At 40.8% G+C, this 21,232-nt stretch overlaps 1 protein-coding gene and 1 long non-coding RNA gene across 2 annotated transcripts in view; both read left to right on the forward strand.

Annotated features, from left to right (window-relative positions):
* robo1 (roundabout, axon guidance receptor, homolog 1 (Drosophila)) overlaps positions 1–21,232 on the forward strand; it is a 516,486-nt gene that overhangs the window by 488,042 nt on the left and 7,212 nt on the right.
* On the forward strand, positions 544–20,235 carry LOC117508578. The gene is made up of 4 exons (XR_004560130.1): positions 544–632; positions 5,439–5,442; positions 12,643–12,652; positions 20,226–20,235. It is a non-coding gene; the product is annotated as an uncharacterized LOC117508578 (long non-coding RNA).

Consider the following 21,232-nt stretch of genomic DNA (forward strand, 5'->3'; position numbering starts at 1 on the left):
TTATTGGTCCCTGTGGGCATTCAAGGGAGGTCCAACCCCCTGCCCAGGACCCGCGCAGTAAAGGGACATATATGATTTATAATGTAACCTAACTCTCTTCGTCTTAAATGGTATGAACTTGCCAATCCCGTTCACCATGCACATCCAGCAGAGGAAAGTAAAAATAAGTATAAGAGTAAAAACTAAGAATATAATTCTAAGTAAAATAACTACCTTAATATCAATATTGGGAAACAATAAACACACAAATATATCTAACACTACTTCCTACATGACTGATGTCACTGATGCATGTTAATTGCCACCTTCATCTGAAAGGGACATTAGTCCATCCCAGTCATCTGATTGAGACAATAATTCAAAAACAATAAATGACACTCTGATTGAAAACTAGTCTCTCCAACATGGCATAATTAAATAGAAATTAAAACCTGAACAATGACGTGTATAAGTATGCATACCTTAAAGTATAACACCTAAATCATGACTTATGCAGAGTGTTCTGAACCATGAAGCGTGAGTATTGATGCAAGAGACAAAGCTGCACCATGCGCAATTTCTCCAATTACAGCCATAGAAGCCTAGAACTCCTTCAGTGTTGTCATGGGGTGTCTTGTTGGCTTCCCTCACTTGTCTAATTCCAGCATGGTCACTCAGTTTTTGAGAACAGCCTACTTGACACAGATTTACCACACAGTACCATGCCGTTTGCATTTCTTAATGACTGATGCAAAGACAAGATTGGCCCTAGACATATTCAGTGATTTAGAAATGCTCATGTATTCATCTTTTGATTCATAGGTGTCAGTCTGACTCCAGAAAAGGGCAAAGGGGGTGCAGGTTTCTTTGTAACCACCAACTCCACAGGTGATTTCACTGATCAACAGCAGATGGGATGAGTTCATCATGGGGGAGGTGATGGTCTAGTGGTTAAGGCGTTGGGCTTGAGACCAGACAATCCTTAGTTTCAAATCCCAGACTGGAAAATCACTAGGGCCCTTGGGCAAGGTTCTTAATCCCCTATTGCTCCCAGTGTGTATTGAGCCCTTGTATGGCAGCACCCTCACATCGGGGTGAATGTGAGCCATTATTTGTAAAGCGCTTTGAGCGTCCTGATGCAGATGGAAAAGCGCTATATAAATGCAGTCCATTTACCATTTATTTTCCTGTTCATTTATGTCATTTTATTTCATTAGTTGATTTTATAGAGCATCATTTTAGAAAATTTTAACATAAAGAAGCCTAATTTTGTTGTTGTTGTTTTAATGTAGTTACACAGTTCAAATGTGTAAAAGTTTAAAACGTTCTGGGAGTACTGTCATAGTATCTCACAGGTGTGTTTTCCACTGCTGGATTGCTCGTGGAGTCACCTGCCTTCACTTCAGCACCAGTTAAACAAATTACCAACTGTTACATTGGGATTGGATAAATTGTCAAAAATTCCAAACAATTCACATATTGTTTGCCTTCTGAACATGGGACACATCCTACACTGCTCTCTGCCCAGCTAACAAGCTAGCAACTGCCGGATGAAACATGCAGCCCTCTACATGGACAAGTATTGGATTACAGTGCTGTAAAGTCTAGTCCAGTTGAGTCCCAAAGTTCAGTCTTGACCTCTTGACTTAGGCGTGTATGAGAGACCAACTCTTTGGAGATGGCAAGACTAAGACCCGACGAAACTGCTACAACAGTACTGGATAAAATATACAAGAAAAGGAAACTAAAACTGGATTTAAACAATGCAACATGTGGCTGTGGATGGTGACAAAACTTTTCATATATTCTACTAAAACCCCATTCCAATGAAGTTGGGACGTTGTGTAAATGTAAATAAAAACAGAAAACAATGATTTGCAAATCCTCTTCATCTATATATTCATTGAATACACCACAAAGACAAGATATTAATGTTCAACTGATAATCTAATCTAATCTAATCGTTAGATCTACCTCTAATCTATCATTCCATCTGGATTCTCCCCCTGCTTTGGCGTCTGAGCACAAAGAATGGATAACATTTATTTAGCAGAAACATGACCAAATTTACAGGTAAGAAGTTTTATTGTGTTTCACATCATGTGGTCCTCAGAAGGAGAGTTTAGGTGCATTTGAGTGGAAAATAGTGTTAGTTGTTGACGCGTCGCGGAGGATCAGCTGTTTTTAGCGAGCAGATACGAGCGGCTCAGCTCAGAATTCTAAATAAAGGAGAAAAAAGCATAAAAATGTCTCAGTGCAGGTGTGATGTTGTCACCGTGCTTTAAGAGGTGAGGATGAGTCGTAGCTGCTGCAGAAAACCACGGACGAAAAGCTCACAGCTCGCTTAAAGTGGGCAGTTCAATAGAACCCCGACCCCTTTCCCGCGGACCGAGTTTATGCTGCTATCGACCCCAATGCAAAATAATAGTAACGCACAGTGACTTGGAGAAGTAACTTTAATCTGATTACTGACGAATTGAGGGCTGAGTTATTCTGTTACATATGCCACAGAGGTGTTAAACAAGTGAGTCATAAATTCTGCTTAATCCAGAGATTATCTCTGAAACACTCATATAATTGTGGGACATTGGAGATATTGAACATAAATATCAAACCTGAAAATGTAAAAGAGATAAAGTGATTTGGCACAATATGACCCCTTTAAAAATTATGTTATTGATTCAACACCATTTCATTTTTAAATCTACCCATTGAACATTAAAATCTGCATGAGGAAGATCAGTTTTTACACTGTTTTAAACCTGCAAGGGCTCTGTGTGGTGGTTAATTAATGATTGCAGATATAGCAATGACAGTTATTAAAGCATGTTTCTTTGGTATGAAAAGTATTTAACAGGTATTTCACCTACATGTGTTGCTGAGCAGGAGTAAACATAACAAGGCTCTTTTATTGCTCATGTTAGAGAACAACACAAGATAATCGATGTACTGTGGATGTGCTAAGAATGTTGTTTTTCCTTGGTGCTATTGATAAAATAATAATTCTGGCCTGGTGCTGTTATTTAAACCATGCTAAAACGTGTTCAAAGGCATGCACATCCAAACCAGTTATTGCTCTCAAAAACACTATTTACAAACCAAGTCAGTGACATCAAAACAAGAAGGATCGGACTGCAATTATTCTACATTTTAAACATTTATCCATTCTTGATGCTGTAATTAATTAATCTTAATTAATGAATTACTTTGACAGCCATAGCTGAAACATAATCATCCATAAGTGAATGTCCTAGGATCACACCGTTTCATATTTAAAGGCTATAGTTAGCACACACATTGCTTGTTGCATGTATTTGTTTCAGAATCCCTTAATTTTTACTGTGTGGAAATGTTAGAAGAGCTTTTATGCCTGTAGATCGTCAATGCTACATCTTTGTTACAAGACTAGTTCCACTGCTGTGTTAGTGCATGAAATGTAGTACATCACACAGCAAATTTTGCTGAGTAAAATTTACTCTGCTGGGATAACATTTGGTCCCAGTCTAAATAGAGTAAAAAACACTATTGTAGAGTGAAATCAGCTCTACTGGTGTCGTCGACCGAACAGTTCCCCCGCCCCGTCCTGCCTCCACTGCGCAGGTGCCATTTCGGAACACAGCCGCTCTGTGGATGGACTGTCTTCACCCAAAGCGATCAAATGGATTAATGTGATTATTAACCATCAGATTAAGGTAAAACCTCTTAAATCATTCTAAAGTCAGTTTTAAGCAGAAACAAGGCCGTTTTAATCAGGAACGGGGTGTTAATCTGTGATGCTTTGAAATGACGGATGGTCACTGAATGCAACAGCTAGCAGCCGTGTAGCTGTGGTGCTCTGATTGCGTCCTCTGCCTAATCTAATGAAATAATGCTGAATTTATGTGGAAATGATTGTTGTACAAAAGCTTCAGATATCTGTTGCTGAGATAGATGATGACTGGAGTGCAGTTTTAAACAGAAACGAGGTGTTAATTAGAGCCCGACCGATATGGATTTTTGAGACCGATGCCGTATCAATATTTGGATGAAAAAATGCAGATGATCAATAAATCGGCTGATTTGCCGATAGCCGATAAATCAGCCGATATTATTATTATTTTTTTTTTTATGAATAAAATGTTCTTTTTGGACCCTTAACAAAAAAGGTATGAGCTAAAAGCTGAAGCTTTGTCCTCATATTGATTAACTTTATAACAGAGAATAATTTTCAAGTTCAAAAAATGCAAAAATGCAATTGGAGCAGTTAGGGGGCTATTCACACGGGCCAGCTAGTAAGATATCACTCCTGAAAAAGATCTTTGCCATATCACGTGAGGTAAATCTGCCCTACGATTGGATTTTGGAAAACCATGTGACAGAGAACCAATTCCGATTGGACACTCACACTATGCACGTCATCACACATCTTCTATGAGGTGTAACCAAGATGGCCGACGGTGGATCGAAAGTCCGCGGAGTTAACTTTTCAGCAAAAAAAAGTAAGTTTCTATCTCATATCATTAAAACGTTATTTATAATTTAGTAAGCTTGGTCCCAGCCATCGTATCCAATGGCGTCGGCCCCAGAGGGTTATGGCAAACGGCAGTAATTCCCAGAACCCTTCCGGACGACCAGTGAATCTGAATGTTTCAACCTCTTAGCAGTAAACAAAAGTTTTTCATGCTAGAAATAAGGTCTACACAACGTGGGCTTAATAAAAAGCCTGACCGACGCAATGAAGCACATTTGACACATTACTACATAAACTGAGTTAATCAAACTGAGTTGAACTGAAATGGGAGAAATGTGGGGTGAATGTAATCGCAAAGTTTACAAACAACATCCTTATAAACTTGTATGCTTTTGTCAGCCAAACAGTGCAGTGTAACGGCGAACTACGGGGGCCAGTGATGAACACATTTAAGCAGTGATGAACACATTTAAGCAGGGGTGTAAGCAGCTCTCAGTTGAATGGAGTCAGAGCTCCATCTACTGGATAAACGGTGCAAGGACATTTTACATTGCTGACACAAACATTATTTCAGTAACTGTTCTGTTTATGAGAAATTGTCAGCGTTCTATTGGCAAAATTTTGGCCGATAGTGAGTACTTTAAAAAGGCTTGTATTGGGCGATAATATCGGCCGGCCGATATATCGGTCGGGCTCTAGTGTTAATCCGTGAACCGCGGCTGATGATGCATGACGGCTGGGCTGACCAAGTTTTAGGGCGGATGTTCGGTCGGCGACACCGTCTAGTCAATGAAAGCGGTTTTACTCCAATAAGAGTTGATTTCACACTATGTTGAGTTGATTTAGCCCTGTGGGAGAGTATATTTTACTCCGTTTAGACTGGGACAAAATCCCAGCAGAGTAAATTTTACTCAGCAAAATTTGTGCAGGTACCAAAAATATCTATAATTTAGAAACACTACATTGCCATGTGTTTGTGATTTTACAGTGTCACTAGGCAAAAACAGAGATGTGTAGCTGGATTGATGTATGGCAGTAGCACACAGATGGCCAGTTTGTTTCAATGGCTGTCCATCCAGACCTTCTGTAGTTATGGGAAGAAAAGTGCAGTTTACTATGATGGAGTGTCCTCAGATGGATGGAAATGTGTCGTGAGCCAGAGTTTTAATCGTCTTCTTTCACGTTTATGCACATGCACACATGGCATCACTCCTCATCGGCAGCGGCACTGAGCTGTTCGGCTAGAGGCCAGGATCATGTTGGAGAGAAGGGAAGTGCAGTTGTCTCGAGGGAGCTGTGCCGACTGAGCTGTACTGATACCAGGATGTGTCTCCACGGTAGACACTGGTGAACCTGATCCATGTGCTCCAGTTCATCCTGAGGAGCCGGACACGAACCAACGGGAGCGAAGTGTCGGTTCAAAAGCTTAAACCTAAAGTAAACGAGCAGTCGATTGTTTCAGCAGTTTCACAGTTTCAATTCCTCACCATTATCATTTTTTAAAATTTGTCTTTGAGTATGTGCACACAATGTGCTGTACCACAGATGGCGCTCTTCGTAGTGTCAGGTGTCCTTGAGTGTTGGAAGCACTTGACAGGGAGATTTAATATCCAGCTCACTGGGAGACAGACCAGCTATATCACTGCAGAAAATCCACCTCCCTCCTCCAGCCATCTTCTTTGTATCTTCTCCATCCTCTGCCCCTCCCTTTGGAGGGATCTCCTCCGCCCTCTCTCCTCTCATGTTCCTCCCTCTCTCGTCCGTCTTTGTTTGAGCAGTCAGGGTCGGACTGACAGTTCCGTAGCTCCATCTGTCCATCAGTGCTGCTGCTGATTGCATTTGATCTGAATGGATTGTTTTTCATTTGGTGGTTATTGCCTCCCCTGTCCTTTGTCCCACCCCCACTCCACATGCCCCGCCTGTCATCTAGAAGGCCAGTGCTAAGGTGATAGGTAAGGGGAGGTGGTCTAATCAAATTTCAAAGAGGGCAGGAAAAGAAAAGGCGCAAACTGTCTTTGTTGCACACCGAATGTCATATTTTTTGTTCCTTTTGTGGACTACAATACTTGAAGTACCTCTACGTCATAATGCAGATCACAATAAAATATCTATGCATTCAACATTGCTGGAAAACATGGAAAACAATACTGTGCAGAATTCTTATGCATGAAAAAAAAAAAAATTTTCCTTCATAATCATTTATAATTTAGTGTTAATCACTGAAGACAAAAAACAACAACAAAAACCTGTCTTGTGACAACCCTTTCTTTTTAAACCTGAATTCTTTGGGTGGACAATAGGCACGTGGAGATTAATCGATACGAATCGGTATCTAGATACAAACATGCATGATGCAAGTGTGCATCGATTCAATTGACAGGTGAAATCGTGATCGCATCGCTCGCTGTGTCTTTGCGTCAATTTTTTTCCAAGACACAATGAATGAATCCCTGCTTCGCGTTTTGTTTTGAACACAGGCAGAAGCCAGAAAGCACATTTCTGCCACAACAAAATGGAGGTCCGCGAGCAGTTTGAGATTTTTGACACACCTAAAACATTTAAATCAGGCATTTGAAGATACTTTGGTTATTTTAAAAAAGATGGGAAACTTCACAATACACAGGTCGTTTGTAAAGAACGGTGTGCTGCTAAACCATATGGCCGCCGCTGCGCAACTCGGATATTCCTCAGACTCTCAAGCGAGCTCCAGCAAAACTCTGGTGAGAAAAGTATGTCAAATTACTTTTGCCAAGGCGGTACTCTGTCAGCGAGTGACTCACTTTAAGTCACTCATTGAGAGTGATGTTGTCTTACTGTTTACTGTTTAAGTTCTTACTTTGTGATGAAGCAGGTTCCACATATGAGGGAACTGATTCCTGTTCCGTAATGTTGAATCTGGTAAATTTGCTGCTTATAAGGAGTAAAACAAATCCTCTGCCTCTAGCAGAATCAGAAGAAGAAGAAGAATACCATAGTACCATACTGAAATGCAGCTTCTTATTTTCTATTTAAATTTTTGCTATAATTTCTTTGCATCATGTTGAATCGCACCAAATCGCATTATATCGCATTGTGAGGAACTGAACCGTCATCAAATACATATCAAATCACATTGAATTGGGAACAGGGGTGAATCATATTGCATCGTATCATCAGTATCGTCATGTATCGCTGTATGTATCGTATTGCTGGTGGTTTATCGAGATGCGCCCTTAGTTTTACAATCAATCAATTTCAATCAATCAGTTTTTTTATATAGCGCCAAATCACAACAAACAGTTGCCCCAAGGCGCTTTATATTGTAAGGCAAGGCCATACAATAATTATGTAAAACCCCAACGGTCAAAACGACCCCCTGTGAGCAAGCACTTGGCTACAGTGGGAAGGAAAAACTCCCTTTTAACAGGAAGAAACCTCCAGCAGAACCAGGCTCAGGGAGGGGCAGTCCTCTGCTGGGACTGGTTGGGGCTGAGGGAGAGAACCAGGAAAAAGACATGCTGTGGAGGGGAGCAGAGATCAATCACTAATGATTAAATGCAGAGTGGTGCATACAGAGCAAAAAGAGAAAGAAACAGTGCATCATGGGAACCCCCCAGCAGTCTACGTCTATAGCAGCATAACTAAGGGATGGTTCAGGGTCACCTGATCCAGCCCTAACTATAAGCTTTAGCAAAAAGGAAAGTTTTAAGCCTAATCTTAACAGTAGAGAGGGTGTCTGTCTCCCTGATCTGAATTGGGAGCTGGTTCCACAGGAGAGGAGCCTGAAAGCTGAAGGCTCTGCCTCCCATTCTACTCTTACAAACCCTAGGAACTACAAGTAAGCCTGCAGTCTGAGAGCAAAGCGCTCTATTGGGGTGATATGGTACTACGAGGTCCCTAAGATAAGATGGGACCTGATTATTCAAAACCTTATAAGTAAGAAGAAGAATTTTAAATTCTATTCTAGAATTAACAGGAAGCCAATGAAGAGAGGCCAATATGGGTGAGATATGCTCTCTCCTTCTAGTCCCCGTCAGTACTCTAGCTGCAGCATTTTGAATTAACTGAAGGCTTTTTAGGGAACTTTTAGGACAACCTGATAATAATGAATTACAATAGTCCAGCCTAGAGGAAATAAATGCATGAATTAGTTTTTCAGCATCACTCTGAGACAAGACCTTTCTGATTTTAGAGATATTGCGTAAATGCAAAAAAGCAGTCCTACATATTTGTTTAATATGCGCTTTGAATGACATATCCTGATCAAAAATGACTCCAAGATTTCTCACAGTATTACTAGAGGTCAGGGTAATGCCATCCAGAGTAAGGATCTGGTTAGACACCATGTTTCTAAGATTTGTGGGGCCAAGTACAATAACTTCAGTTTTATCTGAGTTTAAAAGCAGGAAATTAGAGGTCATCCATGTCTTTATGTCTGTAAGACAATCCTGCAGTTTAGCTAATTGGTGTGTGTCCTCTGGCTTCATGGATAGATAAAGCTGGGTATCATCTGCGTAACAATGAAAATTTAAGCAATACCGTCTAATAATACTGCCTAAGGGAAGCATATATAAAGTGAATAAAATTGGTCCTAGCACAGAACCTTGTGGAACTCCATAATTAACTTTAGTCTGTGAAGAAGATTCCCCATTTACATGAACAAATTGTAATCTATTAGACAAATATGATTCAAACCACCGCAGCGCAGTGCCTTTAATACCTATGGCATGCTCTAATCTGTGTAATAAAATTTTATGGCCAACAGTATCAAAAGCAGCACTGAGGTCTAACAGAACAAGCACAGAGATGAGTCCACTGTCCGAGGCCATAAGAAGATCATTTGTAACCTTCACTAATGCTGTTTCTGTACTATGATGAATTCTAAAACCTGACTGAAACTCTTCAAATAGACCATTCCTCTGCAGATGATCAGTTAGCTGTTTTACAACTACCCTTTCAAGAATTTTTGAGAGAAAAGGAAGGTTGGAGATTGGCCTATAATTAGCTAAGATAGCTGGGTCAAGTGATGGCTTTTTAAGTAATGGTTTAATTACTGCCACCTTAAAAGCCTGTGGTACATAGCCAACTAACAAAGATAGATTGATCATATTTAAGATCGAAGCATTAAATAATGGTAGGGCTTCCTTGAGCAGCCTGGTAGGAATGGGGTCTAATAAACATGTTGATGGTTTGGATGAAGTAACTAATGAAAATAACTCAGACAGAACAATCGGAGAGAAAGAGTCTAACCAAATACCGGCATCACTGAAAGCAGCCAAAGATAACGATACGTCTTTGGGATGGTTATGAGTAATTTTTTCTCTAATAGTTAAAATTTTGTTAGCAAAGAAAGTCATGAAGTCATTACTAGTTAAAGTTAATGGAATACTCAGCTCAATAGAGCTCTGACTCTTTGTCAGCCTGGCTACAGTGCTGAAAAGAAACCTGGGGTTGTTCTTATTTTCTTCAATTAGTGATGAGTAGAAAGATGTCCTAGCTTTACAGAGGGCTTTTTTATAGAGCAACAGACTCTTTTTCCAGGCTAAGTGAAGATCTTCTAAATTAGTGAGACGCCATTTCCTCTCCAACTTACGGGTTATCTGCTTTAAGCTACGAGTTTGTGAGTTATACCACGGAGTCAGACACTTCTGATTTAAAGCTCTCTTTTTCAGAGGAGCTACAGCATCCAAAGTTGTCTTCAATGAGGATGTAAAACTATTGACGAGATACTCTATCTCCCTTACAGAGTTTAGGTAGCTACTCTGCACTGTGTTGTTATATGGCATTAGAGAACATAAAGAAGGAATCATATCCTTAAACCTAGTTACAGCGCTTTCTGAAAGACTTCTAGTGTAATGAAACTTATTCCCTACTGCTGGGTAGTCCATCAGAGTAAATGTAAATGTTATTAAGAAATGATCAGACAGAAGGGAGTTTTCAGGGAATACTGTTAAGTCTTCTATTTCCATACCATAAGTCAGAACAAGATCTAAGATATGATTAAAGTGGTGGGTGGACTCATTTACTTTTTGAGCAAAGCCAATAGAGTCTAATAATAGATTAAATGCAGTGTTGAGGCTGTCATTCTCAGCATCTGTGTGGATGTTAAAATCGCCCACTATAATTATCTTATCTGAGCTAAGCACTAAGTCAGACAAAAGGTCTGAAAATTCACAGAGAAACTCACAGTAACGACCAGGTGGACGATAGATAATAACAAATAAAACTGGTTTTTGGGACTTCCAATTTGGATGGACAGGACTAAGAGACAAGCTTTCAAATGAATTAAAGCTCTGTCTGGGTTTTTGATTAATTAATAAGCTGGAATGGAAGATTGCTGCTAATCCTCCGCCCCGGCCCGTGCTACGAGCATTCTGACAGTTAGTGTGACTCGGGGGTGTTGACTCATTTAAACTAACAAATTCATCCTGCTGTAACCAGGTTTCTGTTAGGCAGAATAAATCAATATGTTGATCAATTATTATATCATTTACCAACAGGGACTTAGAAGAGAGAGACCTAATGTTTAATAGACCACATTTAACTGTTTTAGTCTGTGGTGCAGTTGAAGGTGCTATATTATTTTTTCTTTTTGAATTTTTATGCTTAAATAGATTTTTGCTGGTTATTGGTAGTCTGGGAGCAGGCACCGTCTCTACGGGGATGGGGTAATGAGGGGATGGCAGGGGGAGAGAAGCTGCAGAGAGGTGTGTAAGACTACAACTCTGCTTCCTGGTCCCAACCCTGGATAGTCACGGTTTGGAGGATTTAAGAAAATTGGCCAGATTTCTAGAAATGAGAGCTGCTCCATCCAAAGTGGGATGGATGCCGTCTCTCCTAACAAGACCAGGTTTTCCCCAGAAGCTTTGCCAATTATCTATGAAGCCCACCTCATTTTTTGGACACCACTCAGACAGCCAGCAATTCAAGGAGAACATGCGGCTAAACATGTCATTCCCTACTAATAACTACAAGATGTTATTATTTTATTATTCTGTGACTATTATTTCTTATCTTTGTAGAATCATCCATTGTTCTGTAAAACTAAAAAGTAATCACATTTTTCTTTTTGTAAAAGGTATAGTCGGGTGCAGTAGTGTTTTGACAGTCCCATTTTTTTGTAATTGTTGTAGTTTTGCCTCTGTGCAAAATGGACTTAAAATTGTGATAAAATGTTCAGGATGTGTTTGTAGTGTGTATTCTCAACTTTATTTCAAGGTATTTAACAAAAGCATTTCATTAACCATTACAGAATTACAGGTATTTTTTATACACACTCCTTCCATTTTCAGAAGATGAAAAAGTAAGTCCTATACAGGTCCTGAGGCCCATTGGACCTTTGTTAAGCCCCAAATATGATCCCCCCTGGATAGGAAGGCTGTCCATTGCAGGTTATTGTCTCAGCCAGGGCCAGTATCCATTTACAGCTGGTGAGACAGGAACAATGCCAGTAACATGTCTATGCACACAGAGAGGTAGCTTGAAGAACACACTGAGAAATTAACCCCAGCCTATAAATTGGTAGTCCCACTCTAGAAACCAAAAATGATGGAGTCAGCTATGGAAATTACTCATTGAAAACATCCGAGGCCATGTAGTGCAGACAGGCAGACAGAGGAACCTAAAGGGAGCCAGAGACCAGCAACAGAGAGAAGGAGAAAGGATGTCAATGAAGAGGCCAGAGAAATAATGAAACACATGAATTGTAATATGCCAGAGATTGAGATTGTTTTCTATGAGGGAAAATAAACCAGAAAACATGGAGAATAGTGATAACACAAAGAATAATACTACGGGTATAAGTACAAGGAGATTAAACCCAAACACTAAAACATGACAGTGTTCAGGTCCATTATCGTGATGTACAGAGGTAAAATTACAAAAACTGTGTGAATGCCCCACAACTTATGAACCTCACAACATAAATTGCTTTCTTCAAGAAAATAGACATTGTCTATTTTTTAATGTAAATTTTTGTAGACATTGCCCAATTTTTTTCAAATGACACTCTACTGAACAAAACTACCGGCGTGCTTCTTTGCACACTGCTATAAATATGATCACTGAAGAAGATAAGTGAATGACCAGGGAAGCAGTGCTCCTACACCCCCACACTTACTCCTGCCTGACCTCCTAATTTCTCTCTTGTTTGCACATTGGATGTGGAAACCCCCAAGTTATGTTCTCCCATGATTCATATTACATTTGACTCCAGCACTCCTCTCTGACCTCAGCCTTTTTGCTGTCTCTTTGAGCCATGTCTTATTAACAACTAGGACCTCAGATACACCTTCCACAGCTAACCCTCAGAAAGGCTTTTCAGATCGGAGCTCCGTCCTCACCAATATTTTCTCATAAATCTAACACTGGCGCTGGACTTCCCTTGTAGCATGCCATATCTCACAGACTATGGCATTGATCGGACTCAAAGGCAGGACTCGAGAGGCGGGAGAGATATTAAAAAAAGTCCAGCTGCTTCCATGCTGTATGATATTGACTGCCCCCTTTTGTATTCAGGAGGAGTGGACTGCGGCAGAAGACAATCAGAAAAGTGTATTAAAAGCTGCCCTTTTCTTTTTTCTCTTCAACAACACTCAGCAAAGACACCACCTGGCCCGTAGGCCTGTGGGAAAAGGAGAATAGAATACAAGCTCAGATTCTTTTCAAATAGTTGCATGCTTTGTACAATCCCAGAAATGATTAAGGCAGCCATCGGGATGCTCGGTGTGAGAGCTGACACTTGATGATTATTAACTTTGTAATCCTGTGCGGCTCGTGGGCCTGACTGCCATCTCTCAGGTCAGAAGCTGATTAGAAGATGAAAAGCCATCGATTGCAGGCGCTGGCTGAGAGACAAGTCTTTTCTCTCTGCCATTTGTTGAGGTGGTTGTGCGATGTGCAAGTGTCCAGGAAACCCACAAACGGGTTCATATGAATAATGGCTCAAGGACAAGCTGCATTGATTCATGGACAGGGGAAGTCGAGCAGGTCACGGAACCAGCTGCTGAACGTCACACTCCCCTCTTTGTCCTGTCTTGCAGCTCGCTCAATTCTCATAAGTCTCTGCTCACGTTTGGCCTGTCTAGTGTTAGCTGTCATGTTTACTGTTTGTTCAGAGGAGCTTCCTCTCAGCAAATTGTATGCACACTACTGCTACACGACTTTCACCTTGCAGGTGTAAGCTGAGTGACAGATACACTCAACCCTTTATGGCCTATGAAGCTTTTCTGAGCAGTATGCATCAATGAAATGCTTAAAAGTAATACCAAAAAGTACCTAAAAGAAATACCAAAAAGTAGAGGCTTGAATATGTAATAAAGGAGTTATTTACTGTTCCAACAGAAAACATTTCAACAGGTTCAACAATGACAAAATCACTAAAATATTTAGCTGAACATTGCATTTTGTTTTAAGTTTCACATTTTTTGAAATGGATAGTTCATGAATAAAGCAATCTATCTCTTGGGTAAAGTGGATAATTGCAAAAAGACTTGGAACTATTGAACAAATTGAAAAAAGTATTCTCGCATTTGGACAGTAGACAATGTTGTACCAAAAGCGAATTTTGCAACACTTCCCAACAAAAACATAAAAACAAATGCAAACTTACATCATTTTCACACATTGGAAAAACACCAACACACACTTGTTTTTTAAAGCCTTTTGTTTTGTTTTTTTTCTCCTTAAGGCTCCCTGACATGAGCATGTCTTTGATTCACGCAGTAGCATGCACGTCGTCGTGATGATGTTCCCAGCTAGACACCATTCTTTGTTCTACCAGCTGCCATGCGCTCTACGCTGGACGCTGTGTACCGTATTTTCCGGACTACAAGTCGCACTTTTTTACATGTTTTGGCCGGGGGTGCGACCTATACTCCGGTGCGACTTATAAATGAAAAATATACCGGTAGGATCTCAATTAATTTACTGTAACAAAACAATTTTACGTGACAGAGTCGATCTATGTTTTAAAATGGCCACCAGAAAAGGAAATGCAATGCATCATGGACACTGTAGTATGGCGGCCGTCCTATAAGTCACGCTGGTCGCGATAACCAATCAGAGAACAGAACGTTGGACGCGTATTCCTCACCTCACCCACAGCGTGTGAAGCTGACGAATACGGTGCTTGCTGTTATTCCGGCATGGCGAACAAAACAGCTTCAACCCTTGGATATCAGTGTGAGCAGAGTGTTTAAGTTGATGCTGAGAGCTGCGTGGGAGCACCAGGTGAGCGACGGCGGAGGATTAGTGTGTGCACTTGGAAGGAGCTGGCGTCGAAGATTGTGAATAGCGTTTGAAGCAGACAAACATGGTGTTTATTCCGGGACGGCTAACAAAACAGCTTCAACCCTTGGATATCAGTGTGAGCAGAGTGTTTAAATTGACGCTGAGAGCTGCGTGGGAGCACCGGGTGAGCGACGGCGGAGGATTAGTGTGTGCACTTGGAAGGAGCTGGCGTCGAAGATTGTGAATAGCGTTTGAAGCAGACGAACATGGTGTTTATTCCGGGACGGCTAACAAAACAGCTTCAACCCTTGGATATCAGTGTGAGCAGAGTTGACGCTGAGAGCTGCATGGGAGCACTGAGCGACGGCGGAGGATTAGCGTCTGCACTTGGAAGGAGCTGGATCGACAACGCTGGGTGGTCATGAGCTGCGCAGGTAGGTGCTGCATGGTTCGGCTCGCAATGTGGTCCGCAAAATACAAACATATCTGTAGGTAAAATGCAGCTCACGAGAGGGCACTCAAGGCTTGTGTGACTGTTCCTGCGACTTCTGACTACCATAGAAAAATAAAAATTTCAACGTTACTGATAACTTAACAAGACAACGGAGAAGGCCCGAAAAAATGCCACCAAAAAGAAAATCATACTCTGCAGATTGTAAGTTACGACTGGTGAAATATGCATCTGAAAACGGTAGCCGTCACAATATTATCATCTGAACTTTTCATGTTAAGTTAACATACCTGTATGTCCATGGGACTTATAGTCCAGTGCAACTTATTTATGGTTTATTTTTCTTTATAATGATAAAGTGGCTGGTGCGACTTATACTCCGGTCCGACTTATTTATGGTTTATTTTTCTTTATAATGGATAAAGTGGCTGGTGCGACTTATACTCCGGTGCGACTTATAGTCCGGAAAATACAGTATATAAAATAATTATTTTGTGTCGTATTAATCATTTTCTCTGCAAATTGGCCTTTGAAAATGGCTGTAATCAGTTCCTGAATCACAGAGGATCACTTCAGCTTCAGCTGTTCTTGCGAGCGCATGCACGTGCCTAACAAGCTGCAGAAAGCATTTTGAGCCATCTATAAAGGTAATTATTTGTCATGGCTTGGTAAAACAGTTGTGTGTTTTTTCCTTCTTGTGTGCAGCTGTTAAAGTGTGTTTTTGAAAGATTTAACATCTTGTTATAATTGTTCAGATGAGCTGCGCTCTGATGTGATCCACTGACGTCACCACTTGCTCTCTTCACTTCTTTACGCCACTTGACGAGCTGCACATCGTTCTGGCGATTAGATCGCGCCATGTAGCACAACATTTTTGCATGAAAGATTTTTTAACATTTCAAAATTCCCGGCGCCCCTCTCGCATCCTGTCTGCACCCGTTAAAGACGAGTTTACTCTCCAGCACGACACAGGTCGTGCTAGTGCATGAGTCAAAGGCATGCTCGTGTCAGGGGGCCTTTACACACAGCTGTTTAGTTGTCTCAGGGAACCATCATTTAAACATCTGCCAACATTTGACATCACAATGCAGGACACCCATGCGTGGCAGCGAGTGCCAACAGCCCAAAGCGTAAAGCCCTGTTCATACCGAATAATGAACGATGAATAATGAGCCACATAGCGTGTTATGGTTTTTTTTTTTTTTTTTTGGTATGAGTGTAGTTAAGTTAAGAAATGTGGGAGAACAGTGGCTCTAACGAGGCTCATTTCTGAGTGTGGCGCTAATTCCAAGAATGTTCAAAATTTTGTGAAATTAGCGCGGGGCAAGTTGTGTACGAGGACAAACGAGGATGTTAGAGGCATGTTAGTGGTGAATACGAGGCTGTTAGAGTATCTGGCGGCTACAAGGATAGGACAGGCTACCTGCAAACAGAGCAGGTTCCACTCTGAGAAAGCTCTTGTAGCCTTTTTTAAAATCTGTTTCCTGCAATTCCTTCAGAAGATCATCATATATGTGGCTCATTATTCAAATAGTCACTGAAATTTCTGACAAATCTATATGTGGCTCATTATTCATGCCTTTATTATTCGGTGGGACCAGGGCTTAACTAGAGGGGTCTGGGGACGTGCCTGGACCAACACAACTGTGGGACTAATGGGCATCCCACACACACTCATGCAGGACACGGGGGTAAATCCTGCCGAATGCGGGATGGTTGGCAGCTCTGTATTTGATAATCAATCAATCAATCAATCAATTTTTTTTTATATAGCGCCAAATTACAACAAACAGTTGCCCCAAGGCGCTTTATATTGTAAGGCAAGGCCATACAATAATTATGTAAAACCCCAACGGTCAAAACGACCCCCTGTGAGCAAGCACTTGGCTACAGTGGGAAGGAAAAACTCCCTTTTAACAGGAAGAAACCTCCAGCAGAACCAGGCTCAGGGAGGGGCAGTCTTCTGCTGGGACTGGTTGGGGCTGAGGGAGAGAACCAGGAAAAAGACATGCTGTGGAGGGGAGCAGAGATCGATCACTAATGATTAAATGCAGAGTGGTGCATACAGAGCAAAAAGAGAAAGAAACAGTGCATCATGGGAACCCCCCAGCAGTCTACGTCTATAGCAGCATAACTAAGGGATGGTTCAGGGTCACCTGATCCAGCCCTAACTATAAGCTTTAGCAAAAAGGAAAGTTTTAAGCCTAATCTTAAAAGTAGAGAGGGTGTCTGTCTCCCTGATCTGAATTGGGAGCTGGTTCCACAGGAGAGGAGCCTGAAAGCTGAAGGCTCTGCCTCCCATTCTACTCTTACAAACCCTAGGAACTACAAGTAAGCCTGCAGTCTGAGAGCGAAGCGCTCTATTGGGGTGATATGGTACTACGAGGTCCCTAAGATAAGATGGGACCTGATTATTCAAAACCTTATAAGTAAGAAGAAGAATTTTAAATTCTATTCTAGAATTAACAGGAAGCCAATGAAGAGAGGCCAATATGGGTGAGATATGCTCTCTCCTTCCAGTCCCCGTCAGTACTCTAGCTGCGGCATTTTGAATTAACTGAAGGCTTTTTAGGGAACTTTTAGGACAACCTGATAATAATGAATTACAATAGTCCAGCCTAGAGGAAATAAATGCATGAATTAGTTTTTCAGCATCACTCTGAGACAAGACCTTTCTAATTTTAGAGATATTGCGTAAATGCAAAAAAGCAGTCCTACATATTTGTTTAATATGCGCTTTGAATGACATATCCTGATCAAAAATGACTCCAAGATTTCTCACAGTATTACTAGAGGTCAGGGTAATGCCATCCAGAGTAAGGATCTGGTTAGACACCATGTTTCTAAGATTTGTGGGGCCAAGTACAATAACTTCAGTTTTATCTGAGTTTAAAAGCAGGAAATTAGAGGTCATCCATGTCTTTATGTCTGTAAGACAATCCTGCAGTTTAGCTAATTGGTGTGTGTCCTCTGGCTTCATGGATAGATAAAGCTGGGTATCATCTGCGTAACAATGAAAATTTAAGCAATACCGTCTAATAATACTGCCTAAGGGAAGCATATATAAAGTGAATAAAATTGGTCCTAGCACAGAACCTTGTGGAACTCCATAATTAACTTTAGTCTGTGAAGAAGATTCCCCATTTACATGAACAAATTGTAATCTATTAGACAAATATGATTCAAACCACCGCAGCGCAGTGCCTTTAATACCTATGGCATGCTCTAATCTCTGTAATAAAATTTTATGGTCAACAGTATCAAAAGCAGCACTGAGGTCTAACAGAACAAGCACAGAGATGAGTCCACTGTCCGAGGCCATAAGAAGATCATTTGTAACCTTCACTAATGCTGTTTCTGTACTATGATGAATTCTAAAACCTGACTGAAACTCTTCAAATAGACCATTCCTCTGCAGATGATCAGTTAGCTGTTTTACAACTACCCTTTCAAGAATTTTTGAGAGAAAAGGAAGGTTGGAGATTGGCCTATAATTAGCTAAGATAGCTGGGTCAAGTGATGGCTTTTTAAGTAATGGTTTAATTACTGCCACCTTAAAAGCCTGTGGTACATAGCCAACTAACAAAGATAGATTGATCATATTTAAGATCGAAGCATTAAATAATGGTAGGGCTTCCTTGAGCAGCCTGGTAGGAATGGGGTCTAATAAACATGTTGATGGTTTGGATGAAGTAACTAATGAAAATAACTCAGACAGAACAATCGGAGAGAAAGAGTCTAACCAAATACCGGCATCACTGAAAGCAGCCAAAGATAACGATACGTCTTTGGGATGGTTATGAGTAATTTTTTCTCTAATAGTTAAAATTTTGTTAGCAAAGAAAGTCATGAAGTCATTACTAGTTAAAGTTAATGGAATACTCAGCTCAATAGAGCTCTGACTCTTTGTCAGCCTGGCTACAGTGCTGAAAAGAAACCTGGGGTTGTTCTTATTTTCTTCAATTAGTGATGAGTAGAAAGATGTCCTAGCTTTACGGAGGGCTTTTTTATAGAGCAACAGACTCTTTTTCCAGGCTAAGTGAAGATCTTCTAAATTAGTGAGACGCCATTTCCTCTCCAACTTACGGGTTATCTGCTTTAAGCTACGAGTTTGTGAGTTATACCACGGAGTCAGACACTTCTGATTTAAAGCTCTCTTTTTCAGAGGAGCTACAGCATCCAAAGTTGTCTTCAATGAGGATGTAAAACTATTGACGAGATACTCTATCTCCCTTACAGAGTTTAGGTAGCTACTCTGCACTGTGTTGGTATATGGCATTAGAGAACATAAAGAAGGAATCATATCCTTAAACCTAGTTACAGCGCTTTCTGAAAGACTTCTAGTGTAATGAAACTTATTCCCTACTGCTGGGTAGTCCATCAGAGTAAATGTAAATGTTATTAAGAAATGATCAGACAGAAGGGAGTTTTCAGGGAATACTGTTAAGTCTTCTATTTCCATACCATAAGTCAGAACAAGATCTAAGATATGATTAAAGTGGTGGGTGGACTCATTTACTTTTTGAGCAAAGCCAATAGAGTCTAATAATAGATTAAATGCAGTGTTGAGGCTGTCATTCTCAGCATCTGTGTGGATGTTAAAATCGCCCACTATAATTATCTTATCTGAGCTAAGCACTAAGTCAGACAAAAGGTCTGAAAATTCACAGAGAAACTCACAGTAACGACCAGGTGGACGATAGATAATAACAAATAAAACTGGTTTTTGGGACTTCCAATTTGGATGGACAGGACTAAGAGACAAGCTTTCAAATGAATTAAAGCTCTGTCTGGGTTTTTGATTAATTAATAAGCTGGAGTGGAAGATTGCTGCTAATCCTCCGCCCCGGCCCGTGCTACGAGCATTCTGACAGTTAGTGTGACTCGGGGGTGTTAACTCATTTAAACTAACAAATTCATCCTGCTGTAACCAGGTTTCTGTTAGGCAGAATAAATCAATATGTTGATCAATTATTATATCATTTACCAACAGGGACTTAGAAGAGAGAGACCTAATGTTTAATAGACCACATTTAACTGTTTTAGTCTGTGGTGCAGTTGAAGGTGCTATATTATTTTTTCTTTTTGAATTTTTATGCTTAAATAGATTTTTGCTGGTTATTGGTAGTCTGGGAGCAGGCACCGTCTCTACGGGGATGGGGTAATGAGGGGATGGCAGGGGGAGAGAAGCTGCAGAGAGGTGTGTAAGACTACAACTCTGCTTCCTGGTCCCAACCCTGGATAGTCACGGTTTGGAGGATTTAAGAAAATTGGCCAGATTTCTAGAAATGAGAGCTGCTCCATCCAAAGTGGGATGGATGCCGTCTCTCCTAACAAGACCAGGTTTTCCCCAGAAGCTTTGCCAATTATCTATGAAGCCCACCTCATTTTTTGGACACCACTCAGACAGCCAGCAATTCAAGGAGAACATGCGGCTAAACATGTCACTCCCGGTCCGATTGGGGAGGGGCCCAGAGAAAACTACATAATTATTTAACCCGTAGGAAACCTGCCTTTGCAGTTGCTAAATAAAAGCTAATTGGGCCACCAACCCATGAATCAAATCCACTGCCATCTTACTGTAAATGTACAGTGAAGGACTTTAAATATAGACAGAAGTAACATCATCAGGATGTAAGGAAGCTGCTTTTTAACCTGGAATATATTATGAGTTTTTAGTGTATTAAAAAATACATATTTTATTATTTTTTATGAGGCTTATGGTATGAAAGACTGTTGTTAGTGGGCTCATTTTGTTGCAGGGAAAGTAAACTTTTCATTGATTTTTCTATGTTGCAGTTTCATAAAAAATAGAAACGATGATATAGGGCACATTCTTCTGTGCATGATGCATCACCCAGTTGCCTCAATGTTCTGGAACCCAGTAGCTGGAGAAGGCCAAGTGGATGTCCACACTTCACCAGGCTGCAGCCATGAATGAGCTTGAGTTGACTGATCCTGTTAGCTCAGCTGTCACTCACATGGACAACCCCCCTTTTAAACCCCATCAACCCCAGCTACAAAATCCCATCAGTGACCTCAGGAACAGCCTCCAGCAGCAATACCATGGTGCCAGGAAGTGATGATCATCATGACAGCAACATCAAAGAGTCAAACATGGAGGACAGTTATACCCATGTGGA

Source organism: Thalassophryne amazonica, chromosome 4 (assembly GCF_902500255.1).
Source record: "Thalassophryne amazonica chromosome 4, fThaAma1.1, whole genome shotgun sequence".
Lineage (NCBI taxonomy): Eukaryota > Metazoa > Chordata > Actinopteri > Batrachoidiformes > Batrachoididae > Thalassophryne > Thalassophryne amazonica.